Raw genomic sequence first — 13,393 nt, 5'->3', positions numbered from 1 at the left:
GGAAGAGGAGGTAAGGAAAAATAGAAAAGGAATTTCTAGAAGAAAAAATATCACAGGTTAAAAAGATGGCCAGGCCCTTCAAACACTGGGTCCTGGACCACTGAGAAGCATGGAAGCAGCCCAGGGCCCAGAGCAGCCAGGACGACGGCATGTGCCAGGCAGTCTCCTCTGCCTGGTGACCTCCCAGTGGTGGACACACACGGTGAGACTGGCGCTTCCACATGGAAAACAGGGTGTGCATGCGTCTCCCAAGCTTGTGGTCTCCCAAGCTTGCTGGGACCTCACTCCCCAGATTCTGATTATACAGAGTTCCAGGAAGCCTGCTGGAGTCTGTCCCAAGAAAGGCTCCTTCCTCCTGCTCCTGGGGGAGTTAAACTGTCCCCGCTCCAAGGCAGTGACACGGGGGCCTGCCCATCACCAGGGACTTACTTACTACAACCTCTCCTCCAACCTGCAGGTCAAGGGTTATTCCAAAGCATGAATCATTTGACCCAGGAAGAGAGAATGATCGATTTAATGCACTGGGTTTCTTCCTTTGTGCAGGATGAACATCTCTGTGCCTGGTGCCTGGGCTGCAAGGTTTACACTTTTTAGAAAAAACTGGTGCTAACTGCCACATCAGACAAACCCCGTCATCAGCGGCAAGAACATGTATTTCCCCCTAAGTCACAGTCTGATAACTGGGGGGTTCAAGAGGTTTCTCCTCTTGTAGCTGCACCATCTGGAACATGTGGCATCTAAGGCCAAAAAAAAAAAAAAGGAAAAATTCTATCTTTCTTCTGTGGAAGAGAGAGCTGGAGGATTTTGTAGGATGTTTTAAGGGCAGATCTCAAGTGGCTGATATCAATCACTGCCCACGTTTCGTCAGCCAGAAGCCGCCAACCCAATACCACGGAGGCCAGGGGACACGGAGGAGCACGTGGATGCTGGGTGCTACACGGCTTTTGCTCAAGGGCTCCCTAGTGGCCAGAGGGCGCCCGGGGGTCTGTAGGTCATGCTCACTGGCACCATCCCCACGTTGCCCTTGGAGTCCTCAAGTTCACTGCCACTGCACTGAGTCAGGAGAATGAGTGTGACTGTCCTGTCGAAGCCCCGCGTGGCAGAGCGATCTCTGCTGGCCCTGGACATGGGGTGAAGCTGAGAATGCTCTCCGGGGTCTGTGCTCTCGGCTTTGGTGGTGGGGGGAGGGCAAGCAGAGAGAGAGAGACAGGAACAGCAGGAGGCGAAGAACGCAAGGGCAGCTGACACGCTGCCTCACGGGGTCCCCAGATTCCAAGGCTGCATCACTGGCTTCCAGAACACCCATGTGACCTCACTGGATTCCAGTCTCTATATTTGGTCGCCATCAGTGCCTATTACTGTAAATAATTGAAAGGAATATAATAGGGTGAGAATTATTGTTGCCTCCCCCCTTTGCCTTTCATAAAATCTTTTTATATCAGAGGGGTCTGGCCCCAGCCACTCCTCCTTCTATAATTAGTCCTGGGAGCTGTGAGGACTGAGATTTAGCTAATGACATCGCATGGTTCAATCTTGGGGTCCCTCAGGCCTTTTCATCTTTGCTGGAGCAAAGGACTGGGGCTGCAGGTGAACCTGGGTAATTTGCACTAATGATACGCACGTCTGTCGGTGGGTTCCTGAGTGTTACAAGTGAGCCAGGGAGGCCCCCAAGCCTGATGTGCCAATTAGAGGGCCTGCGCCAGCCTCCCAGCTCCACAAGCAGACGAGAATGGTCTGGGTTTCATTAGTCACGACTGTAGGCTTTCATTGTCCTATCATTTGTCATTCTGTCCTGTCTCCCTTGGCCGTCATTCTGCCACCCAGGCCTCTTGATGCAAAATATTCCCTGCATGAGATTCCCCCACGATTCTGGAAGCAGTGTAGACTGCAGGAGACCTTCAAGGGCGACGTGGAGGATTTGAAGCATGGGGTGTGAGGCAGGGGCACGCAGACAGGTGGCAGGCAACATCGCCCAGTGAGAGAAGAGTCGGAGAGGGTCTCGAGAATACCTTTGGAAATCGAGCCCAAGGACGTTGAGTGACTGGCAAGCCTACCCTTTCCTGTCCGGCTCACACCCACCACCCTATCCCTTTCCTCTCCGGGATGTAGATCCTTTATCTTGGGTGCCAGCTGGTGCCCATCTCCCTGGCTCTCCACTTACTCTTCCCTTTGATGGAACGCCCTTCCCAGCCATGTCTTGATGAACGTCTGTTTATCCCTAAGACCCAGTGCACTATTTCTCGTCTTGGGAGTCTCCTGACTTCCGTGTCTCCTAGACTGAGTGGACTACTCCTCCCCTCGTGCTCTCACACCTTCATATGCTCAGTTTTGCTACACCGATAATCACACTGTGACATAACAACTATCAGCTGTCTTTCTCCACCAAGCTATGAGCTTGAGCCCACGAGAGCCATCCTCCTCATCTTTGCATCCTCAGAGCCAGGGTGGTTGAGGCACACAGTAGAGACTCAACACATGTTTTCTGAGTGAATAAATGTATTAAAAACGTTTACCCTTTCCCTCTGCACAGAGATAACTCTAAGACTGAGAAAGACGGCAAATGCGAAATGCCTGGGATGCCTTAGACTCCCGAGGGGGCCCTAATCAAATATTATTTTGAGACTTCAAGCTTCCATTTGTCCCAATCTCCCAAGTAAAGATGATGAGGCCGGGCAATTGCTGTTCCATGCAAGGCCCTCTCTCTTCTCCTCTCCTGGCTGCGCCGGATCAGAAGGTGGGGCCAGACTCTCACTGCCGGGGTGTTCGCGGGGCTGCTGCAAAAGGACACGGCCTCCGCGGCCGGGCAGCGCCGGGGCCAGAGCGAACCTCCACCTCGTCCCTAAGCCACTGTGCTGGATATTAATAGTCCCGGGCAGAGCGGTCTGTGTGGGCAAGTGCTGCTTTTTCTGAGCTGTGCAAGCCCCCATCTCCCAGAGACAAAGCGCGCCACAAATAACAGCAGCATGTTCTGAATTCCTCCAGGCAGGGTGCCCCAGGCTTCACTCGCAGGGCCAGGAGGAGCCGGGCTCCGGACCGAGCCCCCAGCCCCAGCCGCTCGTGGCAGCCCAGGGCCCAGGGTGGGGGGCTTGTCTGGGGGCTGGAGTAGAAAGAGCCTGGGTAGGTGGGGAAGGTTGGCACTCCTGGATTTAGGTCCTGGCTCTCCAAGGAGTCAGCTGGGGACCTCAAACAAATCACGGACGTTTCGTAAGGTTCAATTTCTTCTTCATCTGGATTAAAGTTCTGCTTACTTCATGGTACTGTGATGAGCAAATGAAAGGGTACTTGTGAAAGGCATTTATCGATTGCAGAATAATGCATCGATGCAAGGGCAAGTGAGGAGGAGGCGGGTGCTGATGGGGGTGACGATAGCCACCTGTTAGAGAGCACATTCTGGAAAAAAGACCATGGGACATCTTCATAAGGGCGAGCTCTGGGCCTCACTGACGAATAAGGGTCTGCGTGCTCAGCGCCCTCCCACCCTCTGAGCGGCCAAAGGGCAGACTTCCCTGAACCCAGTGAACCCACCCACCCTTGGCAGAAGCTTTATCTTCTCTGGAGAATCTTTCGCACACCCTCTACACGCAGCATTTTTGACTAGCAAACTCCTCCTTTTTCTCCAAAGATTAAATCAAAAGAAATTGGGGAAACACTTTGATAAAGTGGATCACTCGGTGCTCCCTGTCATCCTCTCTGTGCCTGTTGGACCAGCCTGACACCTGTCCCACTTTCCAGGTGTGACCTTGGGCAAGGACTTCATCTCCATGTGCCTCCGTTCCCTCACTGGAGCGCGGTCCGGATAATAATGATGTCTTTCTAGGACGGTGACAAGAGCGCCTGGCGTGTGGTAAGAGCCCAGGCAATGCTGGCTGTGTGGACTTTCCCCCAGGACCTGACTGGATTTCTTCTGATCGCCTTTGAAGAGATCCCGTGTTGCTTTTTTGCAGTGGAGTCCTTCAGAGTGACAGAAGCCCCCAGACTACACAGAACACCAAGAGAAATGGGAAGGTGGCCCCCCGCCAGCCCCCGAAGATGAGCATCTCCACTCTGCGCGACATGAAGCAGCCGGACCCAGCGGCCCGTGGCTCTTCCTCTGGTCCGTGTTGGCTGGATCTGACGCCATTGGGGGAGGTCTCCAGCAGGGCTGAAGCAACAGAGGTGTGCCATCTCACAGTCCTGCAGGAGGCAAACCCAGGGCCCTGCTCTCTCTGAAGTCAGCCGGGAAGCATGGTTCCAGGGCTCAGCTCCTGGGAGTTCCCTGGCTTTTGAGAGCTTAGCTCTATAGTCTTCTCATGCATTTTCCTTGATTCTTATCTCCCTGTGTCCAAATGTCCCCTTTTATAAGGACACCAGCCGTACTGGACTAGGGCCCATCCTAAAGACCTCATTATGACTTGATCACCTCTGTAAAGACCCTGTCTCCAAACAGTGCCACACTCTGAACTTCTGGAGCTTTTAGGGGCATGATCTAGCCCACACCAGGCATGCTGTCCCCCAGAACTCCATCCTGGCATGAAAGGACCTTACAAACAGGGTGGATGGTCTCCCATTTTTTTTGGCAAAGAAACTGAGTACGAAGAAGAGAATGAAAGAAAAAAGAAGCACGAAGCCTCAGGTCTGCTGACTGACTTCCCAGACAGAGACCCCTCCCTCAGGGCCGGGTCTCAGCTCTGCTCCCCAGAGCAACCGCATCTGAGCCCCTGAGAGGCTGGGTAGACCTCAGGTCCCTCCCATCTCACCCCGCTCCTGGGGAGTCAGAAACTGTGGGGACGGGACTTAAGTATCTGTTGAGCAGACTCGCCAGCCAGCTTCCTGCTCACGAACGTCCCAGAGCTTTCCTGAGGTGCAGAGCTGGTGGGCCTGGGTGTATCTGTGGCAGAGACTTGAAATCAAAGTGGAACTGGGTAGACGGAAGTCAGCCCGATGGAGGCCAGCATCTGGTGGTGTGAGAAGCCGGGTTCAGGCCTCGCAAAGCCCTGCTGTTTTCCACTGCCGCATTTTCCTGGCGGCTTAGGCGGGACAGATGTATGCAGTGACTGTGACCACACACTTAAGCTGAGGTTGGAAGAGTCGGGGGTTTTAGGAGGGGACTCCCGCATAGGATCCCTCTGAACCACAGCTTTTGGGGGGACCCCGGAGCTCCAGACAGATTGTAAGGACACTAGAGTGCATCACGGGAGCCGACAGTCCCAATACGAGGGTTTTACTCTGAAAGTTACCCTTTATGTCACCACCAGCAAAATAGGAATGAAAATGTCTTACCACGTACGAGGAAGAACCAATCCAAATGAATGGTTCTGCGGAGTACAGATAAGGGCGCTCATGCAGGCTCAGGTGTCTGCACCAGAAAAGCAAGCAGGGCGGGTGGCTATCTGGGTCTAGATGAAACAAGGCAAGGCTGGCTTCTTCTGCTTCTCCGAGACCCAGAGCAACAAAGCATCTTCAAGGGACGCCCTCTCCATCTCTTATGGAGAGACTTTCGGTTTTCAGGACCAGAGCAGGGGAGGATGAGCTGGTGCAGTCAACCATGCAAGATTTCTCCTCTGTCGTTGTCAAGGCTCCCAGTTCCCGACGGAGAGATGTGCTCCGTCCACTGAGAAACAGCATGATGGGTGAACAAGGCAATAGCTGGCAGAACCAGGTGGGACTCCGCGGGCGCATTCAGAACTTCTGTTTCAAAAGTGATTTGTGGATGTGGGATAATCCGGGACAAACGGTAAACCAAGGACAAATCGCATCAGCTCTGCGAGGCTGCATCCTCTGCTTTTTTGTGTGTCCGCTTGCTTCTTTTGGTTTGGGAGGAGTGGTCGAAAAATTAACTTGTGTGTAATGACACGTGGTTTTTCAATGCAGAATAGGGGCTCGAAGCTTCTTTGGAGGAGCCATGGATGGATTACCCACGCGAGCGTGGCGCGGAGGAGCTGCCCGCATCCGTGCCGAGCTGGGCCACGGTGGGCACCGAGCGGTGCTGGAATCTCTGAAGAAACGGCCTCCGCATGTCTTCTCTGGATTTGACTGCTTCATGATACCGGACACGTGCCGTGTTTTCTGTTGTCAAAGGGGTGGAGAGTGACACATTGATACCAATGGCTGCGTGGGATTGTTTTTGTTTCAACTGGAAGCGGCCATTAGCGTCATAAGCAAAAATTTTTTTAAAATACCAGGAGAAATCCCAGAGTAAGTCCTGATTTATGTATGCACTGCAGTTTTCTCAAAGACACACCGTGGATTTCCCATATAATTTCCACTTATAAAATAAAAGAGAGGGACATAGTCGGTATTACCACTATTTTATAGGCAGGCAAATCAAAGTCCCATTTCTTGCTGCTTAGACCCATCGAAACAGAAATAGAGCTGCATTCTCTAGCATCCGCGTCCGCCTTCCCAGGTCCTAGGTTCCAGCTGCAGGATAAGCTGTAACAAGGAGGAGGTTCAGCCAGAAGCAGTTTCCAAATCTGAGCAGTTTGGGACCCTGACTAAGGGAAGGTTATTCTATCGTTTTATTGTTACTATTGTTACTTTAAAGGCTGTGATTACCAGGCGAGGGGACACTCACGTCTCTAGATTAGGGGAGCTGGAGCCCAGCGGTGCGGGGTGGGTGAGGCCCGGGTCAGATGACCTCAGTGATCGCTGGGATTCCGCTCCTCCGCCATCCAGAATACAGAACCACACAGACCTGTGACTGCAGCCCCCTCGGAACGCTGGCCGTTAATGTGATGAATCGCACTAATGCCCATAGTCTTGTTTAGAACAGGGCCAAGCAGGGTGATGGATTGTCATCACTATCAGTGGCGCTATTCACAATTAGTAGTAATTGCATGCTCATCTTCGGAGATCTTTTGGAGGTCACTGAATCACACCACTTAAGAATTCATCCCTTCTGCTGTCTCCTCTCTTTTTTTTTTCCTCCATCCTCACCCCATGCCTTGGAAGGAAGGAGAAGACAATTAATATTAATCAGGTCATTATGTTTCATTGAGATTTATGAAATGAATTGTTCAAGTACATGGTCACGTGTGATCCGTCAGCATCTTTGATATTCCATGGTAGGCATATGCTTAACTCTTAGGGGTCCAGAGAATTCTTGGCCATTAACATCCTACTTCTGAAATACACAAGATCTTCAAGCAGGAACCATTCTTTGGAAAGACATACAGACCCCTTATCCCAGAAGGGTGAAATGGACCTCACCTAGGGTTATATGGTGCATATGTGGATGAACCAGACCTCCAATTCTGAACTCTGGGTCGCCAAGCCAGTGTTCTTCCTGGAACACCCACATCTCCTAATCAGATAGATGTTTTGCAAATATGTTCTCCAGTTCCATAGGCTGGCTTTCCATTTTGTTGATGGCGTCCTTTGCTGTGCAGAAGATTTTTAGTTTGATGTCATCCCACTTGCTTATTTTTCTTTTGTCACCTTTGCTTTTGGTGTCAAATCTAAAATATCATTCTTAGGACTGAAGTCAAGGAGCTTACCCCTTACGTTTTCTTCCAGGAGTTTTATGGCTTGAGGTCTTGCATGTAAGTCTAATCCATCTTGAGTTGATTTTTGTGCATACTGTAAGATAGGGGTTCGGTTTTATTTTTTTGTACACGACTGTCCAGTTTTCCCAACACCATGTGTGTAAGAAATATCCTTTCCTCATTCTGTATTCTTGATTTCTTTGTCATAAATTAATTGACCATATGTGCATGGATTTTTTTTTTTCTGGGTTCTCTATTCTGTTCCTTTGAGCTGTGTGTCTGCTTTTATGCCAATGCCACACTGTTTTGATTACTACAGCTTTGTAACATAGCTTGAAATCAGGAAATGTGTTACCTCCAGCTTTATTCTTCTTTCTCAAGATTGCTTTCATTATCAGGTGTCTTTTGTGACTTCACACACATTTTAGGATCATTTTTTCTATTTCTGTTAAAAATGCCATTGGACAGGCTGTTCTCAGTGAGCCTCAGGAAGGTCTGCCTCTGCCCAGATGGAGAGCATCTCCCCCGTCACTGTTGGGAGCACCACTACTGATGTCTCCTGTTGTCAACCCAAGAGCATGTTTCCTCCATTCAGTTCCAACAACGAGTCTGCATTCTTGCTCCCATAGACCCAACGATGGCTCTATCTCTTGGCTTTTTCCAAGTTAGGCTTCACAACCTTCAAGCCACTTCTATGACTTTTCTCAGTATTCCTCCTTTGCCATCCCTGTAAAGGGCCCCCCTGCATGTATGTATATGATGATACATGAAATGAAGACACTGAATAGCCCAGGAGCTTTAAGAGCAGGGGCCATCGATGTGCACTGCATCACCTGACTCCAATTCCAGCTCCTATCCTGCCTTTTGGAGAGACTGACCTCTGCCTGAATCCAAAAACCTCCTCGTGCAGGTTCCCATGGGTCAGAAAGGGATTCTTAAGATCCACTGGGGCTTTGCTACTTGAAGGGAGTCGGCGGCCACTGTGTCTGTGCTGTGAACCTAGGGTCTTCCTCTCGTTTGATGGGGCATTTCGACAGCACCTGAACGAGGCGTTGGTCTCTGGAGGAGCAGAGGCACACAGATACGTGGACGGCCCAGATGAGAGCATCTTCCTAGGCACACGGAGAATGTGTGGCACGTAAAGGGCCTGGTGGAGGGCGTCAGGCATCGAGGGAGGATTCAGGAAGGCCGTGTCAGGGAAGCTAGGGAGGAGGAATGCGTAACTCTGCCCACTTCCAATGCTCAGAAAAGAATGAAAGGTTGCTGAAGAATGTGCTGAAGAATGTGGAAAAACCATGGTGCCATCTGTGGGTGATTCTTGCTCTTGGGTGCAGTTAAACAAGCTGTCAGAAAGGAATACGTGAGAATGGAGCTACAGAAAGCAAGGGTGATTGGCTGTGTGACCTTGGGCAAGCCGCCTCCCCTCTCTGGGCCTCAATTGCTTTGTCATTAATATAAGTGCAGGAAGGGGTGAAGCCGAAGCTCCTTGATCTCTCAGCTTCCTTAGAACTCAAAAATTCCAAGATCCCTGAGCCTAGATAGTCTCTGATGCACCTTGAACTCCAAAATTCTGTAACTCTCTGATATTCTTCTCGAGAGCACTTTTAAATAAGTCCTTGTGTCTGGAGAGACGGCTGCCCTGGACGTCTGCATGCTCCTGGGGAGCAAACTAAATGCTTCACTCTGTGCACTGTCACTACTCTGATCTGCACTGAGGACCACGTGGGAGGGCAGCCGGGGTGAAGCTGGTCCGCTCCATCCACGGCATCCGGGCCAAGATGTTCTCCTCCTGCCGCTCCACCTTCCTCTCTAACTGCTCCCCTCTTCCTTTCCTTGGCCCTTCCTTACTGCATGGCCACCCTATGCCAGGTCCCAGGAGGCACGGGGACGATGAAGGGGAGAAGGTGTGTAGACGTTAGACCAGGAAGCAAATGCCGGGAGAGCTGCTTCCTTCCACCTTTCTCCTACTCCTGTTCTCCTAACCAGATGTTCCTCAAAAAGCTGGCGCCAGTCTCATTCATTCCACCAGCATCCAGTGAACATTTACTAGGTGCTGGGCGTCGTGCCGGGAGCAGGGAACTCGGGAGACGGATGACCTCGTCTGTATTCTCTCAACTAATCAATCAGCCTTCTGTAAAGTGCTTCGGCAGAGCCTGTGGGGAAGACGGACAACGAAACAAGATGGGGCAGTAACCATAGTCGTCCTGCAGTGTGACACCGGCTGGAACAGACCAGCAGATATGCAGAGGGTGGCGGGGGCGTCCAGAGACGGGGCAGTGGACTCTGCTCTGGTGGATTAAGGGAAGTTGGTTTGCGTATTGGGGGAGCAACAGGTGAAGGGGTGGGTGACACAGAGGAATGTGCAGGGCTCAGCCCACGGGGAGGTCAGGTTAGGGTGTGAGGGACTTGCAACTTAAGCCCGTGGACAGCGGGGAGACTGAGGCGGTGGGGAGGCTTATGCAAGGAATAAGCAGGTGACACTGGCATCTCAACTCTGTGAGTGTCTCAGTGTCTTAGGGTTGTCGTAACAAAGTACTGCAAACTAGGTTGCTCCAAATTGTAGGCGTGTATCCCCTTACGGTTCTGGAGGCTCAGAAATCTAAAATCACGATGTGTGCAGGGCTGGTCCCCTTTTGGAGGGGGGGGCCAGAGGAAGTCTGTTCCTTGCCTCTCTCCTGGCTTCTGGTTCTTGGTGGCAATTCTTTGGCGTCCCTAGGCCCTGGGAGAATGAGTAGCCGTGGGGAAAGAAAGGGTGGTGACGGTGGAACCCGGGCAAACCAAAGATGTAAGGAGACACAAAGGACGCAAGGGATGAACAGAACAAGAGAAGCCTGACTATCGGACTCACAGAGAAGGAGTGAAAAAGAACACAGGACTTCTTAAGACTTGGGTCTTCTTAAGATCACCTAATGTACCTCCCGGAGAATCCTTGCTTTTATAAGGAGGAGGGTCGGGGTGTTCTCAGCAAGAGAAAGCATCTGGATCTCAACTCCCTGACTCTTCCTTCTATCCTGATGGTCCAGCTGGACGCCTCCTCTCCCACGTCAAGTCTCCATTTCCACTTTTCTTTAAGGACGCTGCTAGGTGGTGCAGGTCTCAGCAGAAGGTTCGGTAGGGCAGACATTTAAGAGGGTGCCCCCCATCCCACTCCAAGCAGCCTTCCTCCTCCATCACCACTCCTCAGACCCTAACCAAGGGGCTACGTCATGAGGTAGCTATCGGGCCTCCTCTGGGTGAATCACAAAGGAAGCCACTCCCTTCTGTCCGGGTCTTTGTCCTACCCCATGGACGGCACAGGCTGAGTGACTAGATCCGGCCGATTTTCCCAAGACAGTAATGCTTTAAGGCAACGTCTGGGTGCCCGTTCCTTTGCATTGTAATTGGCACTCTAATGTTGAATTAAAATGGAATTCCTATGGAAATGTACAATATCTAAATCAATACTTGCTGATTAGTGTCACGAGGATGAATATCGGAAGATGTGACAGCAATGGCGGGGCCCCAGCCAGAGCGGATAAAGCGGCCTGTGTCCATTAACTCAAGCCTGACTCATGCTAAATTACAGTAAAATATCTGGGAAGCTCTGGCCAGAGCCACTTTAAAGCCCACAGAATGTAGCTTAATTAGCACCATGATGACAAATGCAGGAAGAATTCATTACACCCAAAGACGCCTCACAGAGTCCAATTTTACAAACTTTGCCTTTTTCATTCACACAACGCCTCGAAGGCTGTGGGGAGTGCAAATTCCCTTGTGCTTCCGCTGACCTCGTACTGAGTCAGGCCTCATGTGGGCATCAGGGAGTGAGCTCTCTCCATTTCTCTCTCCGTTTCTCAGCGCAGTATTCATTTTCCTCTTTTCCTCAATCATGTCTCTTGGTCTGTCTGTCTGTCTCCATCTGATTGTCTGTCTATGCATCACAGTGGCATGGTTATGAGCACACACTTATGTCAGATTCCAAGTTTCATTCTATTGCAGCCTTTTCCTACTCACATAACTTTGTGAAGGGTACTCTGTACCTCAGTTTTCCCCATATGAAAAATGGGTCTAATAATCCTACCCACTTACGGGGTAGGTATAAATTTCAAATGAGTTATTGTATTTAAAGGGCCTTCAATAGTGTCTGCACCAAGTAGCATGCAGCAAATGTGACACTATTATTATTTTGTTCTTTAAAAAAGAAATGTACTCCAGAAGCAGTAGGATGGAAAAAAAAGACATCTGGACAACTCTGCCCTGTCAACACCTCCCTGCTCAGAAGTGCACAAAAGCATGGGGAGTCACAGAAGGAATGACCCACAACAGAGAACACTGTATCCAGCCCCGAGTCATCGACAGATGAAGAATCTGAGGCCCGGGGAGGGAGGGTGACTTCCTGAGGTCAACCAGATGGTTCTGTTCCATTCAAACATTTATTAAGTGCCTACTGTGTCCAGACTGTGTGTCAGTTACTAGCCTACCATGATGAATTAGTTCCTGTTCTTAAGGAATCTACCATATTGTGAGGGAGCAAACACATCCACAAAACATTCAGATATAATTTGGCAAAGGGAGGTGATATGAAAGACAGTGAGATGCAGATGTTAAGAGGCTGGGGGAGCAGAGGAGTCCAACCTGCAGTTTAGAGGAGGCTTCTCAGAGGAACCCATGCTGGAAATTGGTTCTGGTAGAGAATGAGTTAGCCAGGCAGTGAAAGGAAGGGAAGAACATTCTGTGCATGAGCAACAGCACAGATATGCAAGAACATGGTGAGGATGGAGACCCACCAGTGGTTGGTCAATGCAGGAACATGAGGTCCAGGAACAGGGAGTTGCAGGAGATGAGATTAGATGGGGCTTTTATGCCTTGGCAAAGAGGTGGGAGTTATTTCTGCAGATAATATGAGCTTCTGAGGGATTAAGCAAGGGAATACTATGTTTACATTTAGATGGAACATTCTGTTTTCATTTGGAGAGTGGATTTTGATGGACTAACATAGAAGGGAGGATTTCAAAAGGCTGAGTAAGAGCTAATAGGATCTGAACTAGGGCAGCAGAAGTAGAGACAGGAGGGACAGACTGGAAAAGTGATTAAGAAGTAAAGTGAGCGGGACTTGGTAGCTGGTCAGACGTGGGGGAGGAGAAAGAAAGGAGAGTGTAGGATGATGTCAAGCTTCTCACTTGGGTGAGAAGATGGGTGACAGAATTATGAGCTGAGAAAGTGAGACTATAGGAAAGAGGGGAAATAGAATGAGAAAAGACAGTTGGCCAAGACGAGTAGGCAGCTGGAGGGCAACTGTGACTCTTGGGGAGGAGAGTGGGGCTGGAGACAGGAATATGGTGGTCCTCGAGATACAAGGAGTGCTTAAAATAATGAGTTAGAAGAACATTCAGAGCATTTATCAGAAGCATAGTAGTGGGTCAAGGTCTTATTCTTGAAAACAGCATATTTAAGGGGAAGGCTGAGATGGCTGAGAGGTCTGCTACGGAGAAGTCAAGGAGGGGTCATCAAGGAGATGCCAGCTAAAACGCAAGAGACAAGTACCACAGATGTGGTGCTGAGGGAGTCAGGAGTTCATGATCGCAACGTTAGAGAAGAAGGAATGTCTGGCATCACAGGGCTGGAAAGCATCCCGTGGCTATAACCCATCCCCCCATGTGTGCTGCCCTTGGCTAGGGCAGTTGGAAGTGAAGCAGAGAGAGAGACCAGACTGAAAGGGGTTGAGGAGCGATGGGGTGTGAAGTGGTGGAGGTAATGAGTGTAGATGTCTATTTTAGGAGCACAATTATTTTTTTCAGAATGAAAGACAGGTTGTTTGGAGGAAGATTTGGAGTCATGAAAAGGGTTTTACGAGGAGAGGAGAGACTTGGGCATGTTTACTGGCAGACAGCAAAGAGCCAGGAGAAGCTGAGAGGCTGAAGACGTAGCAAGGGAAGAGGCAGCTGTTGAAG

The 13,393-nt window shown here is 50.4% G+C and overlaps 1 long non-coding RNA gene across 1 annotated transcript; it reads left to right on the top strand.

The window, feature by feature from the left end:
- The first annotated feature begins 1,305 nt into the window (after positions 1-1,305).
- Positions 1,306-11,898, top strand: LOC140691344 (uncharacterized). The gene is made up of 2 exons (XR_012066965.1): positions 1,306-1,387; positions 11,645-11,898. It is a non-coding gene; the product is annotated as an uncharacterized lncRNA (long non-coding RNA).
- Positions 11,899-13,393: the final 1,495 nt, after the last annotated feature.

This window comes from Vicugna pacos, chromosome 34 (genome assembly GCF_048564905.1).
Source record: "Vicugna pacos chromosome 34, VicPac4, whole genome shotgun sequence".
Taxonomy (NCBI): domain Eukaryota; kingdom Metazoa; phylum Chordata; class Mammalia; order Artiodactyla; family Camelidae; genus Vicugna; species Vicugna pacos.
The sequence above is the reverse complement of the archived record's forward strand: the minus strand, read 5'-3'. Positions and strand labels throughout refer to the sequence as shown.